The 6097-nt window shown below is 41.8% G+C and overlaps 1 protein-coding gene across 7 annotated transcripts in view; it reads right to left on the bottom strand.

The window, feature by feature from the left end:
* Window positions 1-5074, bottom strand: part of WDFY4 (WDFY family member 4) — a 285745-nt gene extending 280671 nt beyond the window's left edge. For 2 of the 7 annotated variants that reach the window (XR_004810035.2, XM_025466322.3), the window contains exon 1: window positions 4873-5074. The gene's annotated coding sequence lies outside the window, so the exon portion shown is untranslated. The remainder of the gene's footprint in view (window positions 1-4872) is intronic. The other 5 variants (XR_004810033.2, XR_004810034.2, XM_025466318.3 and 2 more) reach the window with 3 other exon arrangements.
* Window positions 5075-6097: the final 1023 nt, after the last annotated feature.

Raw genomic sequence — 6097 nt, 5'->3', positions numbered from 1 at the left:
ATAACTGACTCGCTCACTCCCTAATTACGGGATGTTTAGGGTGTCTCTGTTGCTGTTACGGACAATGCTAGGATAAAAAGGATCCCCACACAATCTTTTTGCTTACTAAATTCTCATAAAAAGGATTACTCATTTGCTAAAGGGGAAGAGCAGTTTTCACACTTCTTCCAAATGTTGACTATTCCTCTCCAGAAGTATTTCCTCAACTCACAGTGATGGTGGCACCTAATTCAAAGTGCATGGATTTTAAGTTCAAATCTTGGTTGAATCACTTGCTGTATGAGGATGAAGGACCTTACTTTTCCCAGCCTCCATTTCCTTATCTATAAAATGGGAATAATGAAAGTGATCTCATTGTGGGGATTATATAAGATTGCAAATACCAGGGCCCTGCCCAGTGTCTGGTTTATTTTACGTATTAAATTCATTCTTCTTACCCTCTCTACTTTCTTTCTCCCTGGAATTATTTGGGACAAGTGGCTTTTCACTTTTCTGACTTCCCATCTTTCTTGAACTGTGTTTCTCGCAAAAGTCTCTGGTCCTGGAACAGGAAGTACCTCTGAAGGTTACTGCCCAGAAGAAACACAAAGTCAGCCACAAATTTAAGCCACATGCACAACTTAAAATTGTTTTGGTAGCCACATTTGAAAAGTAAATATAAAGAGCCGAAATTAATCAAGCCATTTATTCAAATATATTTTTAAAGTCTATTTTATTTAACCCAGTATATCCAAAATATTATCATTTCAATACACAATCAATATTTTTAGGTATTAATTAGATATTTCATATTTCTTTTTCTTGTTGTTTGTAACATCTTTGATACCTGATGCGCATTTTTACATGTATAGCACCTCTCAATTTACACTGGCCACATTTCAGGTGTGGTTCAAGGCTTCTCTGTTGGATAACAAAGGTCTAGACTTTGAGACTTAAGCTTCTAAGAGGTGTGCAGACGCTTCAAATGGGGCCATCAGCCAAGGGCTTAGGAGTGTTGCTTGGAAACATCATTTCAGGTGCAAAGCACACGTGAATTTTGATGGTTTGCATAACAAATGGAAATAACAAATGCAAATCCCCACTTGTAAATACATAAATAAATGTAAATAAATGCATTTTAAAAAGCTCTAGAGTGTGGCTCAGGAACTTTGAGTGGCTCATCTTCTTTCTTTCCCTCCCACACAAGATATCTACCCCCAAACCCCCAGGTGACCAAGCTGCCTTACTTTTCTACTATGAAGGTCACGTGGGGACAGGAGGTACAGAGACTTCATTTCTACACTTGTTGTCTGATATACATCTCCATCTTTCTCTGTTCAAACCTATATTCTGGAGTAACCACCACTTTGCAATATGTTCCTTCTGCCCTTGACCTAGCTCAAAGTATGACAGTTCTATTCTCCCTGTTGCTCTGGAGTCATCTTCAATTTTCATCTCCCACACATGACACATAAAACATCATCAAATCTCACACTCAGAAAGTACCTAGAATCTAACCACCCTAAGCACTTCTCATTATCTCTGCTATCACTTTGGGGTGAACCACTAATACCTAAATTAGTACAACAGCCTTTTAACTGATAGTCTTGCTTCTTCCTTTGCTACCCATAGAACCGCTGAAATTATTCTTCTTTAAAATGCAACATAGGGAGGCCTGGGTGGCACACTGGTTGGGCATTTGCTTTCATGCCCAGGGTGTGATCCTGGAGTCCTGGGATCCAGTCCCACATCAGGGCTTCCTGCAGGGACCCTGCTTCTCCCTCTGCCTGTGTCCCTGCCTCTCTCTATGTGTCTCTCATGAGTAAATAAATAAAATCTTTAATAAAAAAATGCAGGCATATATCAGCAAGTCAAAAACAGGTATTTTCAGTGACAATTAAAAAGATGTAAAAATAAACACCACTTAGGAATGACTCTAGACAAAATGTTAACTATTTTATAAAGAAAATTATAAAATTTTGTGTAAATATTTTAAACAACATCTAAATAAATGAGGATACAAACCATGTTCATGAATTAGAGGAGTCATTTTCATAAACATATTATTATATCTCTCCAAATTGTATTTTCAATCAAACTTGAATATAGCTTTTTTGTAGAATCTAATAAAACTGTTCCTAAAATCCATACGAAAGAAGAGTGTACCAAGAATGTCGAGATAGAATGGAAGAAGAAAAAAAATAGAGACTCTTTTCAGAGATCAAAATTTGTTATAAGCCTAGAATTAATCATATAATAGAGTACTGGCAAAGGGATAAACAAATGAACAGAATAAAGAGCCCAGAAACATGACAACTTGTCTTAAACAGAGCTGGTGTAGATCAGTGGCTGAAGAATGGCCTTTTTAATTAATAGACTTAAGATTCTTGGCGATCCATATGGAAAGACAAAATTAAATGAAATGTTACCCTTTATCTCACACCACAGAGAGAAATCATTTTTAGATGCACCAAAATACTTAAATGTGAAAGGCAAAATTGCAAAAGAAAATAATAATGTAAAAGAATAATTTTATGACTTCATAATGGAGGAGAATTTCTTAGATAACACACATATATCCTAAAAGAACATAAAGTTAAATGGAGCTCATTTGAGATTAAGAACTTTGATCATTAACAGAATTTGCAAATAATGTAAGGAGACCAGGAACAAACAAGAGAAAAGTATAAGATACATATATGACAAAGGATTAATATCCAAATATGTATTAAATTATAGAAAATTAGCAGGGTAAAAAAGACAGACGACCCCAACGAGAAATGGACAAAATATTTGAATAAGAAAAGAAATCCAGAATGGCCAATAAGCATATAAAGAAATGCCCAACCTTAGTCATTCAGGAAATGCAAATTAAAAACCTAGGTAGATTTTCACTTTCACTAGATTGGAAAAATTTAAAACCCCAGGACTGTCCAATGATGGTGAAAGACGTGGAGCAACAGAAATTTATACGTATTGCTGATGGCTGGGCAACATTTTGCAATTGGTTGAGAAAGCAATTAGATATCATCCAGTAAGGGTGAAGATTTGTGAACTCTCTGATCTATCAATTCCACTGTCCAGGTTTATACCTTAGGGACTTCTTGCACACATACCTCGGGATACATGCACAAAGGGAGTCCTAGCAGTACTTACAAGCACCGGAGCACCTAACAGTTTATAATAGAAAAACAAACACCCCCCAAAAAAATCCCAAGTGCCCATCAGTATTAACTTGGGGAACTATATTGAGATATATTCATATATCACAGAATACTATACAGCAAGCAGTAAACATGGATGAATGAGAGGTATGTGAAACAAACAGTATGAAGGAATTCCAGAAACATCATTTGGAGCAAATGAAGCAAATCTTTAAAGAATATTTAATTCTTATTTACAAAGTCCAAGAACATGCAAAACTTAATAACTCGAATCTAGATATGATATGAGGTAAAGATAAAATATGAGGTAGAGATCTAAAGATATGAGGTAAAACTAGAAGAAAAGCCACGGAACAATAAGTCCCAAATTCTGGACAGCCATGTTCTCTGACAAGAGAGGGAGAGGCCAAGCCTATGAAGGACCTCAAAGATGCTGATGATTTGAAAAAAAAACTCTTAGGTGATATTTCTTATACCTTATACACTGTTTCTGAATTTTCTTTTCTACCTACTCCCTAAGTCTGGGGGAGTACAGCCCAGGCCCTCACACTGAACAGGATAGCCCTCTCTCAGTTGATGGCGTGGCATCCTTCTCTGGAGGGGACACCCGGCCTGCCCCTTACTGCTCTCTGCCCCCCTACCCTCGGCCTCCACCAGCCCTCATGCGCTTTGCCTTGACATTCTCCATTCCCTCCTCGAGAATGCTTCTCACAAACCACGGGGCTCAGACTCTCCCTTCCTTCAGCTCTTCACCCAGAAGGCGAACACATTCCCAGACTCCCGAGCCCCTACTCCTAACCCCCTGTTCTTCACCCCACTTCAGCCTACTGCACCAGGTACCACTGGCCCTCTTCACTGGCCCTGATGCCTGGCAGGAAGTGGCTCTCCGTATGTATTTCTTGAAGAATTAAATGGACGATTTTGCAGAAAATCAGGTCAACAACGAAATGTCCTTGAAAAGAGTAATACCTAAAATCCCGAATCATTGGACTAGCTCCTCACCACTTCAGAGAAGCTGGGACTAAGGATTGATTTGGTGTTCTTTAAGGTAGGATTTCAGGAGAGAAAAGCAAATTCTCTGTGATCCATGTGGTCCTGCTTATTCAGAAAATGTTGGCATTTCTAACATGGGATGTGGTCATTCATATGAGGAAAAGGAGGCCCAGAGGTATCTACTTCTCAGACCCCCAGGGAGGGACCCCCAGACCAGGACAAAGCTAGCTCTCTTGGTGACCGGGCTGAAGCAGTCCACACACTGCTCAGCACCTTTCAGAGGCCTGTGTGGGGCTGGGCAAAAGAGGCTCACAGTCGGCCTCCACCTCCATCCCTGGGTATTAGCCCACACAGGCTCACGTCTAGCCTCTCCCAGGTGTAGCAAGCAGGTCACCTTCCTTTGCAGAACTGTGAGAAAGGGCTTGACCTGAGGTAGGGAGATGAGGAATTGAGCTGGAGCCCAGCCCAACTCGGCAAACTCCGATGGTGACAGACACCTCAGCAGATCCAGGCATTCGAGTGGCCTTGAACACCTACACCTCCCACCAGGCACACACTTCCTGCTCATCAGCTCACCTCCTCTCCCACATCCACAAACCCAGATCAGGCACTGGTGGTCCCATGTGCTCCCATGCTCAGCTTTCCAGGAGGTGGCCAGTAGGCCCCACTCTGACAGACAGGACCTCCATGCCCACCTATGGCCTGGTGTGGCCTGGCCAAGAACAAGGTGACATACCCAGTGGTGTGGTGTTCAGGGCCTGCAGACGTCAGGTGGCATGGGTGCCGCCATACCCAGCCATTGCCCCTCAGGCCTGGGGGAAGAGGACTCAGCCAGCATTGTTAGTCTCCAGCAACGTTTCACTATGAATCACTTGAGCTGTGTTTCTGCGCATTTCCTGGAGAAAGCAGAAGTGGAGAGTCAGCTTGCTTCTGCCTTTTACCCAGACATCAACAGAACTGCCTGAGTTCTGGTGATTGACTTGGGCCCTGAAGAAAGGCCACTTAGGGCAGTATGCTCAGTGGTCAAGCAGTGCTAGCTGGGGCCAAGGACAAAGAGGAAAAGCTAGTGAATAGTGGACACAGAATTTAGCCCTGTGCTATCCAGTTGGACTTCTGCTTTTTCCTAGGTCCTACCTATCTTCTCTGAGCCTCTGGTAAAATACAGATAACAGCAGTGTTTAGGTGAATTTAGTTAGAGATGTGTTGAAAGTCCATCCGTGGACACTGCATGGGTTCACGAGCCTCCTCTCTCTCTCAGGCCCAAAGAGAGCTTCTCTTGGATTCCTTCCTCCTCCATCCTCAGACCTAAGTTATTCCAAGAGAGTCCTCCAAGGTTAGATGGCCAGCTGTGGGTAACATTGAAGTCATGATTAAATAATAAGATAAAGTTCTCTGAAGCAACATCATAATCCTCTTTCCTTCAGGTATATTGGGCTGAATAATTTCCTATACCTATCCATAATGTCATCCATGTAGCATCAGCCAGCATGTCCATGCAAACATAATATCTTCCTGTGCCACACGAGCAAGAGCAGTGGTTAGTGTGAATGCCTGATCCTTAAAAGCTAGCTAATCACCTGTTCCTAGTTCACAATCAACTGATCATTTATAAGTAACTATAAATGAGGAGAAACATCCTTCATTATGGGAGGCAAAAAGGCTCTGAGATGGGTACAAAAATGAAAACACAGTTGTAATGAAACTCAACTCTTGCCAGGGCAAACTTTCCAGTAGACAGCAGCCAAAATGGGAGACTCTCCAGCTTAGGAGCTAGGCCACATGCTCCTGACCCCAGGCCCATTCCTCAGTAGGAGGCAGAAGTACCAGCATTCTTACTTAAGCTTTCATTTCTCGTCCACTGTCCATGGATACAAAGGAAGCTACCCTGGAAGCTGGAAGCCTGGAAGCACAGGAGAGCACCTAGGGTCACCCTAAGACATGCAAGAGTGTATATAACAGCA

Source organism: Canis lupus, chromosome 28 (assembly GCF_003254725.2).
Source record: "Canis lupus dingo isolate Sandy chromosome 28, ASM325472v2, whole genome shotgun sequence".
NCBI lineage: Eukaryota > Metazoa > Chordata > Mammalia > Carnivora > Canidae > Canis > Canis lupus.
This window is presented reverse-complemented; position numbering and strand designations above follow the sequence as displayed.